Raw genomic sequence first — 16581 nt, forward strand, 5'->3', positions numbered from 1 at the left:
ATAGGATTTCAAAGTGCTAATTTGCAGCGATATACAGTAGTATCGAACCCTAGGTCAAAGGGAGTAATATTTTATGGAGTAACAATAGATGGAAAGCTCGTAAATGTCCAGTTCGAACGTAATTTATGCGGAATTCGATCAAATTTTCTAATTGAGGATTCTCCATTGAACTAACTATAGGTGAATACAATCCTACCAATTGCAAATTTATTGACCCTGAGATGAAAAATCAGATATTAAATTGTCATCTCTAATTGAATGGTGGACAAAATTAAAAATGATAATCAAACTCAGACTGCAAACACAATTTATTTTTCTGTCTGAACATTTTATTAAAAGTGCCACTCTATTAATTAAAAGAATTGGATGTCAATGGGATGTTTACTAATCCAAAACGCAATTAATGACTACAATTATATCGTGGTAAAATGGAATATAATTTTCTGTTCTGTTGGCGTTGGGGTATTTACTAATCAGATTTGTTAGGAGAGCGCAAAAATGTTTTAAAGGTAACGAAGAGGTCTAAAAAAGCCCTCTAACAAGTGCATTATTAGAACCACTTTTATTCGTATAATAAATCTAAGTTTCTTTCTCAGTGAAAATTAGTGAATTGAAGAGTAAAACGGATTATATTGATATGATTATATTTGAATATTAATACGGAATAAAAATCCACTTCTATCAGGCAAATTAAATCCTCGTCTTTACAACCGATATCCCTAAGTAAACTACGCGCACGTTTCCATTTCTAAGAAACTCTAATGAGATTTAAATGCAAAGTACGAATATTTTCAAAGTCGTCTACATTATCGCGAACAATTCTATTGTCTTATATGCGACGTTGAAAATGGCGAAAACTCCCATTTTCCCCAACTAAATTTACATTTGAGGATTTATAGATATCCATTGTGACTATTCTAGTAAAACCCAACACATTACAGTACTTTCCAGTATCTATTTAGAATTAATTAAACCAATCATACTAATCTGGTTAATTAAATTGATAAACAATGATAATGATTTTCATTGAAGCAAAAGTGTTTGCTGAAAAGTAATCGGTTCACCTGAAATCGACTATTAATAACTCTAAAACTTCAAAGAATATCCTGCCATTTGCCTGCGACTGTTTGAAAATGAAATCCACGAAATTAAGAGCTTTCTCCACTATGAAAATTCCCGGAAGCATTCCATGACAAATGCCACTTAGATCTTCACACTAATAAATCCCCTGACGGTTTTATTCCAGTTGTCCTGCATTCTCTAAACGGCTCATCTATTACTCCGAAAATAAATAAAACTTAACGTAGAAATTGTCAAACTAGCCAGAGCAGTTAATTTTAGCAAGAAGCTCTAAATTTCGAGCGGGGTGTAATTAACACTTGCTGCTGCAAAATGTATTTCGACAATTGCAAGAGTTATATGTATGTCCTTCTAGTATCCTCGATTATTTTGTGACTCCCTAAAGTACTCTTCGAGGGAACAATTTATGTTATTGCAGACCCCAATAACGAATTTTCAGTTTCAATGCGATTTTGTAGTAGTTGTGCAACTATGAAACAATTATCTCAACCGCTGACAGAGCTACTTAGAGAAATTATCTTTAAGGGCCCTTAGGAGGTTTAATTTAGGCCTGAATCTCGTAATACTGGATGCTTAGTGGTTTATGTTGGATCGAGTTGCAAGTAGCAATTATTAAATAATACAAATATAACTGAATAGTTTTTGATTAGTCTTGTCTTTTGAGTAGTTATTAAAATGCTGACAAATACATAGTTTGGACAGACAGGCTTTAGCAAAAATTTCCAATTTTACAGAAAGTGGCAGTAATTAGTTATTTGCTGCCAAAAACTATGTTTTATAACTCATATGTGCATTAAAAACTTTTTTGTGAAATTCTAAACTGCTCCCTGCATGACCAATTTATGTTTTCCTACTCTCAAGCAATACATTTTCAGTTTGTTAAAAGCAGTAATATACTAGAGCAAATATAGAGCTATAACCTAAGGGCTGACAGAGCTATTTTGCGAAATTACTCTTAAGAGACCTCAGGTGGCCTATACTAAGATTGTACTACACTTGGAAATGTAGGATGTGTGAAAGAAATTTCTAATGTTACATTTAAATAAAGAAGATAAATATGTGGGATATTGTGTTTTTTATTCTGCAGAAAATTATTCCGTATATTACCCTAGCACAGTGAGAAAGAAGGGGTGGATTTAACAGACGTTTTCATAATTTGCGCGAGTATGATTTCCAGTTCTTCATACTTCCAGCTGATACATTTATGTCTTTCTAAGTTTTTTTCGATCATTTCATGACCTAATAAAGTGCTCATACTCCAACGAAATTAAGATCAGATATAAATGATAAATAGTTATTGTTTCGATATACTGAAATATTGAAGCTAACAAAACTGATATAGTCGTAATTACCCATAACAACTAATTCATCAGCGCCTTTTATCAATCAATCACTTACTATTCTGTCATTTTCTTTGTGGTTATATTTACCTCGTAAAATAGAGTCAATATTTATAGTAACAGGAGTAAAAAAACACTACTTTCAAGTAAAATCGTTATTGTAGATAATAAAAAGTATTGTCACATTAATAACTAAATGTCTGAATGTGGGTTAATTAGCACTAGTCGCAGTTCAACTTTGAACTGTGCTTGTACAACTGGGCCTAAACTGTTCAACAGTCTAAGAAAACGCTTTTGCTGGAAAAAATAACCAAAGTAAAATACACAATTAAAATTTCTCATTAATTAGGCAGTTAAGTTAAATCAATTGCAATATTTTTTTTATGAAAATATGATTAAAGCCAAATTCGTGGATTATAAAACAAATACGCTGTTAGCTTACTGATTTAAATAATTAGATCCAAAATGGAGAAATCCAAATTAGCGCTCTAATTAACTAATTATAACTTCACAAACTCGTGTGCACTCTTTGATCTCCTAACAAATTTAATAACATATATACACAATACAATGTTGAAAAATGCTTTTCAAAACTAAGCCAATCAGACAATTAGTTTTGAAATGATTTTCAGAAAATAAACACTGAAGAGATTAACGCTATTTAAAATTAGAATTTAATAAAACGTAAGTAAAATAACTTTTTTTCTACGACTGTTATTAGTTAACTATAAATATTTAGTAGTAGTTAGTTAGTTTAGTCTACAGCGAAGTTACTAAACCTAAAACCTCTATTACATTGTAACGTTATCTCAATTTACTTTGATTTCTGCTATAATCGTTGTTTTGCTATTTCGTTGTCAATACTTACTTATTATTCACTCGTTATTTACACTTCATCTTCGTGAGTAATAGCTAAATGCTCGTTGAGTAATATGCTATTATAACTACTGGAAGTTTCAGTAAAATTGTTATTATTTATAAACTAGGTAAGTAATTGTCTATTATTAAAGAGAAATGTAACTGCTATACAAAGCACAATGTTTCGAATAATGCAAGTAAACTGCTTTAGATTGAATTCTGGTAGTTTTATGGACTGGATGATCATATTTTGACAGTTGTGACGTACTCGACAGCTGTCACGAGCTTCAGTAACACCATTTACATAGATTGTAACATGACAGCTGTCAAAATAATTACCATGAAGCTATACAAGCCACAATGTTTCACACAATGCAAGTAGACTCTTTCAAACTACCATTCTGGGAGTTTTATGGCCTGAATGATCTTATTTTGACAGTTGGAATGTACTCGACAGCTGTCACGTGATCCTGGATCACCATTAATATAAACTAAGAAGTGACAACTGCCAAAACAATTGCCACATGAAGCTACACAAGCCACAATGTTTCAAACAATGCAAGTAGACTCCTTCAAACTACCATTCTGGGAGTTTTATGGCCTGAATGATTTTATTTTGACAGTTGGAATGTACTCGACAGCTGTCACGTGATTCTGCATCATCATTTATATAAACTAAGAAGTGACAACTGCCAAACAATTGCCACATGAAGCTATACAAGCCACAATGTTTCGAGCAATGCAAGTAGGCTGCTTGTGACTTTGATTCTGGCCTAAATGTTCAAATTTTGACAGTGGTGACGTAACAGCTGTCACGTGATTTTGGAACACCATTTATATAGATTGTCACATGACAAGTATCAAAATAATTGCCATGAAGCTATACAAGCCAGAATGTTTCAAACAATTGAAATAAATTGATGGAGATTTAAATTCTGGTAGTTTTATGGCCTGAATGATCATATTTTGACAGTTGTGGCGTACTCGACAACCGTCACGTGATTTTGGAACACCATTTATATAGACTGTCATGTGACAACTGTCAAAATATATGCCATGAAACTATAAAAGTCACAAAGTTTCGAACAATGACAGTATATTCTTTAAACTGTATTAATATATAATTTATATTTTTTGAGTACTAGTAATTAATAGGAGAGTATGACAATATTCTACTTTTAAAAATATTTGGTGTAATAACTTCTCCACATGATAATTGTGCACTTCATTGTTCTTAATGGTAAAAACTTATTTCTGGAACGTTCTAGTGGGTTTAATTATAAATAATCACCTGTTAAAGAAACGACAACTTTGGTTAGTCAAGATAAATCATTAGTAGTTTGTGAAAAGGTCACACAAACAAATCGAAACTATACTTTCTATTGGATTTAATAGCAGAACTTGAAAGAATTAAACAGAGTTTGCGTGGGCCAATATTGGCTTTTAAGTGATTGAACAATACATCCTTGCAACATATTTAATATTTTATGCTTCTGAAGTTCCCGGGTGTCATTTGACCCTGCTTGCTAAACAACTGAAGTATAAAATTGTGTTTGCAAATTGAGTTTTATATACGATTCAAGCGGTTTATGGTTGATATGCTTTTTCCTTAGATTTTGTAATTTCAAGATCACATTTCTTCGTGGTTTTCCAGATCCCGCATACGGCGATATTTTACAATCTTTTCCGGATAGGCGGCGTGTATTTATTGTACCATATAGTTTCAGTACGGCCAAATGAGCGCTATAAAAGACTTCTCGGGGTTTAGGGTCGTATCTGGGAAATATGTCAACAATCTTCGGGACAGTTTTACGATTCGGTTCATATTGAGTTGATGATACGTCAATAAGGAGAGTTAATGGTAATAGTAACTCGCTAAAGATCAGTTTTATTTCATCAAGATTTCAATGCTAATTGTGGGGTTTGAATTTTAGATTAACGGTAAACTGAACTCATAAAATTGATCGTAAATGATGCTAATTCGATTACGAGAGTGAGTGGCAACGGTAATGTGGTGTAGACCAATAACCAAGCTCGATGTTGATTTCTTTATCAGCTAATGGCGAAGCCGTGTATCTCTAGTTGATTCCAAAGGCTGACGAGTAATAGGTTTTCGTTTAATCCGAAAATTTGCCCCTTTAGATTTAGTGAGCTGCTAAATAAAGTGCTTCCGATGCAATGGTCAAAAGTGCTTAGTCAAAGGTAAATTGAACCGCGGTCAGATCCGTTTAATAATAACTGCAACGATTTAACATTTTTTATTCCGATTTGTGCTGTACTTAATTGAAATTTAAATCACGTGGAAATACTTGTTTAGAAAACTGGTTTCGATCTCATTTCACGTGCCTTACTCGATCTCGGGACTTTGCTCGAACCGTGTAGCATTCGTTTATCTTAATAGCACAGAAACCTTTGTATTCCCAGATATTGTTAACCACGGCTTAGATGGTGCATAGTGATTTTTCGATTAGAATACGTGCACATTCAATACTAAACATATTTTCTTGAATTTTCTCTTTCGAGGCAAAACTCCACTAGGTATTGCCCTTTTTCCAAAGATAAGAATTTGTTGCTTTAAATTGAAATTCCTCAGAAATAGCTTTGTACGTGCGGTCATTACCCAATTCATACATTTAACTTCTTTCCCGTTTGAGGTTGCTAGCAAAAGAATTTCCAATTAAATAATCTGAAACATTAATGCTAGCTGACAAGAGTTTTGATAAAAATCTTGAGTTACTTTCATACAAATTAAAAGTCGTAGTTTTATATTCCCTTTAGGAAATTCTAATTTTTCAAGCTCTACCCGAATGAACAAAGCCTTTCAGCGTGGTTTTTCAATTCATTTTCACGCTGGTATACTATAGCAGGTGACAATGATGACAATTTTAAAAGTAAAACATCTGTTTTAGTGAAGCTATTTTTCCTCAAAACTGCTTTATAGTATGGTGCATATGGTGTATTTCTTTATTTGTGTTAAAGAGTAATTTTAGATAGTTTCAGTTCAGGTTTCCTTTCTGTTAAACATTATTTTCAACCCTGTTGAAACTAGTGCGACCATTTTCTTAACAAAAGTTTTTTTATGTGTACGTAGAAACCTAACAAAACAAAAAAAGAAATTGGACACATTTAAACCATTTCATCTTGGTGGTCATTCTATTCACTGTATTTTCCTAATTCATTATACTTTATTTAGTTGTGTTTAGTATTGTGCAAGGGGTGTAAGTTACCGATTTTAATTGTTTTGATATTTAAAAATAAGTCTGAGAAAAGGAGATTTCTTCTTCCATTTGTTTTTAAACAAAGTCGAATACACATAAAGATGGCAACTTTATCTGCCTTCAGAGGCGAAGATTTAAAACACAAAAGGTTTTAATTAAACCGAAACTTTTAAAGCGGCGTTTATTTTTAAGTGGGTTTTTAAGTTTGCAACTTCATTGGGTAAAAGTATTGTTAGTTTCCTGGAAACTATGAACTGATACTTTAAGAGAAATGCATTGCAGGAGGTTTCAGACTGCAATTTTAAATTGGTTTGACTGTTATACGTGATCCTCTACATTTTGTGTGTTAACTTATTAATAGGATTTTGGGGACACACAGACTGATAATATCGGAATAAAATTCTGATCGCTTTAATTTTCCGATAGCTTACAGTTCACAGATTGCACCAAACATAGCGATGTACGGACTTAAAATTGAGTTTCTCCGCTTTCATTGATATAAAGCTAATTGCAGGAAGAGCTTGTTTCATAAATCAACGGAATTTAATTTTAAAGGGGTTGTCATAATCGGATCTAAGGATGAGTTATGATCTTTCAGTTTTATAAAATACGTATAGCACGTCGGAGTGTTTTTTTTCATTACCGTGGATGGTTTTGTCAGTATGATGAACTTTCTATTTGTTAATCTAGTTTTAGTTAAGAGACCCTAATTTATTTATGTCCTGTTAATAAATTTTACATTCGAAAACCAATCCGTTATAGTCCCAGATGATTTATTTAATAGTGTTGATGTGATTAAAAAAAGTATAATAATACTACAGGAAATAACTTAATAGTGAGGAAACAAACAAAACACAGAAAAACGATGTACAATAAGGCAACATTTTATGTCACTAATTCTGTTAAAATTTTTACACATTACATAGATGGGGACATGGGACGTTATGAAGGAGTATCAGCATGAAATGTTACTTAATGTCTAGAATCTAAGCGTGGCACATAAAAATTTAAAGATGAAACAACTAATTGATCGATTGCAAAAGGAATTATCATCAATTCCACGGTCGGGAAATGCTGTGTCTTTGTCAAAATTAAATATTTCAGAAGTTGCTTTTGAACAGATTCAATTGAATTTTTATAACAGTTATATTATACAGGGTTAGCCACCTAAACCGTTCATTAAAAGTTTCTTATTATCAAATATTTATAGAAATTTGAAATTTTGATTCGTGTTGTATTTTAAAAATATTTTCAGCTTTCTGTCACTTTCCTTTTTAACCGGAAGTAGATGTCATCTTGCTTATTTTAAATGGAACCATTGAAATTCGAAATGTTCAGTTTTTTTTTGGGTTTTTGTGTTTTATCGTGTTAAACAAGGTTTGTTCTAAGACTGAGACAAACGTCAAAAATAATGATACAAGGTGGTCGAAAATTGGTCTCAAAAAACCAGTTCTAAAAAGGTCAGAAAGGCGAGTTTTTCAAATAGAACATCCCTATTTTAATTTTAATGTATACTCTGTTCAAAATTAGAGTAGTAGTAGTAGATTTGTATTAGATTACTTATTTGAAAAATTGATACTTAAAATTAAAACAAAGTAGAGCAAAATTTGATCAAATTTATGTTTCAAACTTGAAAATTAACTTCAATTTGACCAAATAGAGAATTTTAATTTTTTTTTTGTTTCAAGCTAGAAAATTGACTTGAAATCTTTTGAAATTTAAAATGTGAGTTGAAAAGATAATAGTTTGATTGATGATATAATATGATTTGAACCAAATAGAACAGTTTTCATATCTTTTTGTTTCAAGCTGGATTTGTTAAGTTTCATTTGGATCGGACTGGAAAAGTAGGTAATTGATGAAATTTACAAGACAATTTCCATTTTCTTGTGTCAAGCTGGAGAATTGACTTGAAAACTTGATCAACAAGACATTTTTCATATTTGAAGTTTGAAAGTTAAAGACTTGAAAAGTTGATAAATTGATTAAATATTCATTTCAGATACGATAATTTGACTTGATAATTTGACCAAACAGTCATTTTTCATATTTTCTTGTTTGAAACTGGAGAATTGACTTGAAAACTTGAACAACAAGGCCTTTTTCATGTTTCGACATTTTGACAAACTGACTTGATATAATTGGAGAAAAGTCAACATTTGAGATATAGAAATTAACTTGATAATTTGACCAAATACTCAAATTTCACATTTTTTTAAGGTGGAAAATTGACTTGAAAAATTTGATCACAAGGTAATTTTCATGTTTGCAATATGTTCAATATGTATGATTTATTCCATAAAATTGATTTTGGCAGATTGAAAATTATGAACTTTTTGCTCTGAATTTTAGACAGCCTGTATAATTACAATCACGAAAAAAAGTTTAAACTATATGGGTTAACATTTGTCAAAATATGAGGTTTTTATCTTTCATAAATATGATTAGGATGTGAATTCAAAGTCCAATCCTGGAAATTCCTACGTTTCAAAACTTTATCCTGAAAGAGAAAAAACAATTTAGTAGCATAGAGGTAAATTATTGTTTTTCCCGCAGTTAAGCTGCTTCAAAAGAAAACTTTACCAAATAATTAAAATGTAATGAATGAATATAAAGTGGAAGAATAGAATGCTCATATAAGTGTGTATCATATTCTCAAAAATTATGAAACAGTGGTTTTATAATGTGTTTAACCATACAGTTACTGTAATGTTAATGACATATTCATCTTTTTTGGTGATTACATTTTAGACAAAATAAGTCTTCTTTTTGATTGTCTTAATAATTTTTTAAAATATATTATTGTAATTGGAAACAGTTTCCATTTTGAGGTTAAGTATAAATTAAGCATTCTATTTCAGCTACATTGAGCTTTTGGTTAGATTTTGTTATTTGATTTGTTATTAAATCAGCCTTTTATTCAGTCGCAGCCTTTTCTAAAAATAGCATTTTCTGCTTTTTGTCTCTCTAATCTTTATTACCATGTTAAAATTATGACAAATAATATGTTTTTGAGATGAGGAAAATGACGCAAATTGGAAAATTTTTTTAATTTACATTTACAAACTGACAATTGTCAAAATAACTGTCAGAAATCTCAGAAATACGTCTTGTTTCGAAAACTTTGTTAAGCTGTAATTCTTGCAAATTCTAGTAAAATTTTGACAGTTTTGACATTAGTTAGATATCACGTGGTTTTTGGAAGATAATTTAGCTAGGCATTCACGTGACCACTGTCAAATCTCAGAACCATGTTTTGTATCGAATACTGCAAGAAAATTTTTCTAAACTCTGATTTTTGCAACTTTTGAGCACAGAGACAAAATTGCTTGTCAAACCCAGTTGGAGTGAGAAAATGACTGTTTTAAGCACATTTTTGGGATTCTCATTAAATTTACTATCCAATAACATAAAAAACAGTACAAAATTTGGTACAGTCAGGGAGACAAGCGGTGTCAAAATTTGATCTGCCAGAAACACAGTATTTTTAACTTACCAGTAAATGACTGGTAATTTACCGGTCAAATTAAAATATTAACTTGCCGGTAATTTACCCATCACTACTAAAAAGTGTTACACATTGGGTATAGCGAAAGGAAAACACAAAGGATTTCAATCTAATTAAAAAAATGTAAGAAACCCCTTAAAAAGCAAAATTACAGGATTTATAATGCGTGCTAAATTAAATTTTGCGCATTTAGTTTTTTCCAGACCTCTATAATTACATATTTGCACATTCACTTGACATCCTAACAATTTTAAAGTAAATCGTAAAGTAACCTTAATTATATTTTAACGCCTACTAAATCAGTGCTGCCTGAATAAATTCCCTGTCTAATTGTAATTCGTGCTAGTCCTGAATAATTCGGTTCCTAAGGCACTTGTTACTTCTGAATGAGATGCTTTTGTTACAAAGCAAATTGAAAGACATGTATCTTAACAAACTTTTTTTTAAATTTGGTTTTGCATAAAAATGTTGCAGTTGAAGCCTTTTATATACTAATGATTAAAAAGTTATTTTCATAAAAGTTGTATGGCACTTTTGTCAAGAAACTTTCCTGGCTATGTGGGGTTTAAACATTTTTAAGTTAAATAAAATAATTATGAGTGATTTTGCTTGCTTTTTATGGTTAAGAAGTTTCATCTAGTTGGTACCTAAATAAACATCCTTTCTCTAAAAGAGTTAACAATAATTTACTTCATCCAGATCTAATTTAAACTTAACTCAATTTTCCTTCCTGGTCTAAGGGTGCACAGTTAAAATATTCGAATCTATATGGTCAAATCTATTTGGAGTATATAAAACAATGAGATTAATCCCTTCACAAATATATCTTGAGAAAACAAGATAGACACCAAAAAAGCACCCCTCGTTTTTCTTTTTAATAAGACTCCTTACGGCATAAATTTCACTGAAAACTAAACCGTCAAATCTGGCAAAAATAACTAAGCTAACTGAACACTGAATTTACCTTAAGGGTCAGCGTTATTCGTCTCGCTGACCATTTTAATTGGTTGACATACCTGGAAAAACTGGAATTCAGGAGTAAACAGCCCACTGAACAACGAAAAACCCGGTTTTTTTCAGTTGAAGGAAGTTCATAAAGAAAAAAATTTACGTAGTAGTAACTGGTACATCATTGGAGTTGTTTTGATGTTGAGGAGAGTAGCCTGAGAGAAATAACCAAATTAAAATTCCATATGCACACATCTCGTTTGTTCGCAGTGTTCGTGTGTTTGTCAGTCACCTTTTCAACTTTAATATTGAAAAATACATAAAATTATTGTTATGCTAAGAAAATAAATAAAAATAAAGATAATTTTAATATTTTTTATTTTTTTTAGGTGCTAAGATCAAAAATATAACATCAAAACTATCCCATCACAAAAATGCTTAATTTTATATTTTCTAAATTAACTTATTTAATTTTTTTTAGTGCCAAGATAAAAAAATATAACATCAAAGCTATATAGCAAAAACGCCTTAATTGAATACTTCCAAATTAATTTTAGAATAAAAATCTAGAAATATTCAATTACATAATTTCATTCATTCTTGACTATTCCTCATTCATTCTTATTTTCACAAGGATTTTCCATTAGGCATAAAAAGAGGACTAGCAATATTTTGAAAATATAAAGTCCTAATAAACTAAATGTAGAAAATTTAATCTTGGCTTAGGTTTGGCCGTTTTACCCTTACTCACCCTGTATACATATTATGCATAAAGGAAAAAAAAAGTCAGTCACTCTAACAGGATGGAAGTGGGGAAAAAGTAATGTCTGTCTTGTTATGCATAGTGGATTTAGTATTGTCCAGTTTGTTTGGATTTTTCAATTTAGTTTGTAGTTGTATTTATAATTATAATTTGCTCTTTAAAACATCATTTATGAACTTTATTTCCTGGTTGTTGATCACTTTTTCTGTCAGTCCTCTCCATGGAGTAAACTTTAAAGGAGGAAACAAAGAAAATCCCGAGTTGAAGATAGCAAATATTTGCGTTTGCACTAAAAAAAGCTTTTTTCCAAAGAACTTTAATTTAGGAGTCGATGACTTAAGTTATTCGTAAAGACTTGGGGCGATTTAATTAAAATTATTTAATTAAAACACGGTGCATCAACTTTATGATTAAAAGTTTTGATCGGAAACTGAAGTCTCTCACAGAAATCGGACAACTTCTCGAGACTAGTTAAAAGTAGCATCATCTTTTCGGTAAGCCGTAAACTAATTGAAGTTTTGCTGTTTTCGTATCGTAGAAACATGTCAACAACAGGAGATTTGACGGCATCTGATTAAATACCCTTCCTTAATTTATATTGTTTTCCAGCTATCGCTCTACCTCAATCCCTTAAGGGTCCAAGAAACAAACCAGAATAACGCCAAGTTATTTAATCTAAAAATAACGATACCTTGGAATTACTTTCTCAAAGGCGAATTAAAAAAATACCCCTTAATAAAATGGAATCAGAGGGGGGCGTTGACAAATAACACTTTCTCTTTTTATTGTTATTGGGCGTATTGCCTTAAACTCCCTTTAGAACCGTTTCGTATGTAGATTTGGATATCGAAAACTCGTTCCGCCACTTTTATATTATACCACGCTAGTGTATTGGAAAGATAGGGTAACCGTTTATATTTTTTATTGAAATATTTTATTACCCCTTTTATGGGCCCACTGTAAACTATAACTACCATTTCGCACATAACATCCATTGCAACAGACGGCTTACGGCTATTAAGTTCAAAATCCAATATTCAAAGACCCAGTTATAAAACAATGTAACATTTAAAAACTGAAACTCTCTAGGAAAAGTGAGTAATGAATATTTTGCCTTTTATGTTAATTTAAAAATATTGATTTTTAAAAGTCTTGAGATATGAATAAAAATAAATAGTTTTATAATTTGAACTTTGAGATTGTTATTAAACCTTCATTTTTCAACAGGAAAATAATGATGTAAATATATCGGTGCTTCAAACAGGAATGTGCAAATAACGAGTTCCGGTAACAAGTTTAGTTCCTCATCTTTAAACAGACAAAAATTGCAAAGTAACGAAAACAAATAGGGGCACTTGTGTAATAGCTTGTTGTTGTTGCCTAAATCATAGTAAAAGCGAAGCTTTTAGCCTGAAAATGGGTCATTCCAAAAGTGAATGCTATGTAGTATAGGGTGGTTGTAACCATAAGATATATTTTTTATATACAGGTGGGGTAAAAGAAAAACGGACCATAAGGATAACCGTGTAATTAACAAAGAAAAACAACACAGAAAAAAGTCTAAGTAGGACAATTTTGCCGCGGTGTTGTCAAACGTCCCTCTGAATTCGTTACTACATTACTTGAATAATTAATTTTATGATTGGACCTAATAATTTTCATTAATTTTTGTAATTTGTTTGCTGTGTTTTCTTCAGTTTTTAGTATATTTTTTAGTAACTTAAATGAAATTATTTGTTTTTCGTTTATCAGTTAAATTGCGACCACTCTCTAATTTAGTAATTTAGTAAAATTATACATAACCTCTAAATGAAAGTATACAGTCATATTAATTACTGAGCAACTCTCAATTTACTTACAAAGTAAATGGGGGCCTTTAGATTTCTGACACCTTCTTATCATTGCCATTGAAACATTAAGGCAAATTTTACATTTGTAGAGTACGAATTTGGTACTATGGACATACTAACAAAAATGACAACAACTTCCTAGAGTAACGCTTATTGTAGTGAAAATATTTGCTGTTCTGCCAAACTGTTACAACTTACAGGATTTCAGTCCTTAAAAATATTTGTTTACCATTTTCTGTTTTCTTTGATTTTGTTGTTGTAACAACTTTTACCGAAATGGCAAGTCAACAAAAGTTATTTGATCCGGAAAATGTGGTCTTTTACCTAGAAAAGTCTGTAAATTTCATTTAAACAGTTGAAAAAGCTGAAATTGTAAAAGCACGTCACTTCACGTAACAATTTAAATTTGTAGCTGGCAACACTGAAAAGTTATTTTAAAATGTGTCAACAATAGTCATCTGACCCGGAAAATGTAATTTTTAATGTTGAAGAATGTAAAATTGAAGTTTGTAAATTACATTTAGACAGTTGGAGAAGATGAAATTGTAAAAGCACGTCACATGATCGTGAGAATTTTAATTTGCAGCTGGAAACACTGTAAAGTAAGTTAAAACTTGTCAACAACAGTCATGTGACCCGGAAAATGTAATTTTTACACTTGGAAATCTGTAAATTACATTTAAACAGTTGGAAACGCTGAAATTGTAAAAGCACCTCACGTGATGGTGAGATTTTAAATTTGCAGCTAACAACACTGTAAGGTTAGGTTGAAACTTGTCAACAAAAGCTATATGATCCGGAAAATGTTGTCTTTTACCTAGAAAAGTCTGTAAATTTCATTTAAACAGTTGGAAAAGCTCAAATTGTAAAAGTACGTCACTTCACGTAACAATTTAAATTTGTAGCTGGCAACACTGAAAAGTTATTTTAAAATGTGTCAACAATAGTCATCTGACCCGGAAAATGTAATTTTTAATGTTGAAGAATTTGTAAATTACAATTAGATAGTTGGAAAAGCTGAAAGCACGTCACATGATCGTGAGAATTTAAATTTGCAGCTGGCAACACTGTAAAGTAAGTTAAAACTTGTCAACAAAAGTCATGTGACCCGGAAAATGACGTTTTATAGGACGGTCCTACCTAGAAAAGTCTGTTTTTGGATTACATAGACATTTTCTCAGGAATATGGACAAAATCGGACAGGTCTGCTTATACTCCGTTTTTTACTCATTTTAAGGTAGGATTACTCCTACCTAAGCATATAATGCTCTATCATACACATTATTGGAGCATTTGGCAATTATTTAGATCCATGTGACAGTAAATGACAATGTTTTTGATATGACAAAATGACAAAATTAGCGACTGAATTTTGGTTGGAGTTCTAAGCTGTAGTAGCATAGGGCATCTTGTTTTGCCAGTATGAGTTGAAAATGGGTACTCTACACTCTAAGAAAACCTAATCCCAAAGTACGTCTAAAGTAATTCAACTTCTGACATTAATTACACTTTATACATTTCCTTCCAAATAGTAGAGTAAAAGTGTTATTGTGCTATAAACAAATATGAGGGAAAACAGAACGTGATTTTTTTTGGTTTACTTTGTGTTAGAGACTGTTACGACGCCGTAAAGTTTTATTTCAAGTCGTAACCAACTACATTGACATTAAATTTGATTTACACCATCTACGAATCTGGACGTATTTTGAGCGGCCGGATGTCAGATAAACGAAACTTTCTCTTGTGTCAGAAAATAAATAGGGAAGCGTACAGATGATGATTTTAGAAAATGCAAAGTACTACGTTACCAGGAAATTGTTTTATCCGACATTTTAAAACTAAATTTCCTATGTAGTTCGGGTTGCACGAAAGTTTTAATATATGTACGGAAAGAAAGGCTTTAGAGCAACAAAACATATCAGAGCTGTCGAGAATTGCTTGACCATTCTGGTTTTGCGAAACATCAGGAGCGTGAATATTCAATTTCGTGTTAAGCAGTGTAGAAAAGCTGTCTTTTCAATTGGCCGAATGAAATTGTAAGGGGTGAAATTGCATTTTGAAAAATGCTTCATACGAGGTATTGATGCTTGAGTATAGTAAAAGGGATTGTAATATTGATTTCTAAGAGCCGGTACAATAAAGTGGCTTGGAGTGAACCGTGACGAAATCGGAAAGTGACTTAAGTTATGTGAATAAACTGATTTTAACACAGATCTTTTACATGGAAATCCTTTTTGAGTGCTGCTTTTTCTTTAACCAAACTCGCTTCATGCCGTAAAATCCAAAATCAATAACATCTAACCGTGATATCCGGCAGTTAGAATGAAATAACAAATCACCTACTTCAACTTTACGATTTGGATTCTAGTTCTCCCAACAGTAAACTTCTATCTACGGCACAGTTTTTAATGCTGCATTAGCGAAAAAGGTTTGTAATGTTTGAGGTCTTTTAGAAAATTGAAGATGTTTTTCCACTCAATAATCTAAGTAAAATTGCCAATTAAAACTTGGAATTCCATCAATTGACTGGGTAATAAAAGCAAATTTCCCCGCAAGCTAATCTAGCTTTTAAATGCAGCTTAAAGCGTTGCAATATTCCGCCTGGAAATTTTAACCAAATAATATTTTCACGAGAGAACGACACTTAGTTCCTGTCGAGGTTAGCTCGTAGTGCTTGCAGGAATTTCCATTCTTCTACGGTATTCACATGACTCGGAAATGCTTGTGTAGCATGTCAGTAAAGAACATTAGAAATATAAATCCACCTTTTATGCAAATGCCTGCTTGGACAACAACAAAAAAATATGTTCCTTTTGTGTGTTGGTAATGGAAGTGACACGTGTCCATATCCTTACGCATTAATGCTCCATCAGTATACGTCCTACACACCAGTGGTATTAAATTTGTTGCACCAAAAAGAATGTTTAAATTCCGATTCTCGCATTTCCACACATGTCTACTTTCACTGCGATTGTTTTTGACATTCGCAAGATTGAACGCCCAAAATTTATGTACA

The 16581-nt window shown here is 31.6% G+C and overlaps 1 protein-coding gene across 1 annotated transcript in view; it reads right to left on the reverse strand.

The window, feature by feature from the left end:
- The window catches only part of LOC145739039 (metabotropic glycine receptor), a 152016-nt gene that overhangs the window by 37832 nt on the left and 97603 nt on the right, over positions 1-16581 (reverse strand). The gene's annotated exons all lie outside the window — the stretch shown is intronic.

The sequence above is a fragment of the Ips typographus genome, linkage group LG16, assembly GCF_016097725.1.
Source record: "Ips typographus isolate SLU linkage group LG16, UJ_Ityp_2.0, whole genome shotgun sequence".
NCBI lineage: Eukaryota > Metazoa > Arthropoda > Insecta > Coleoptera > Curculionidae > Ips > Ips typographus.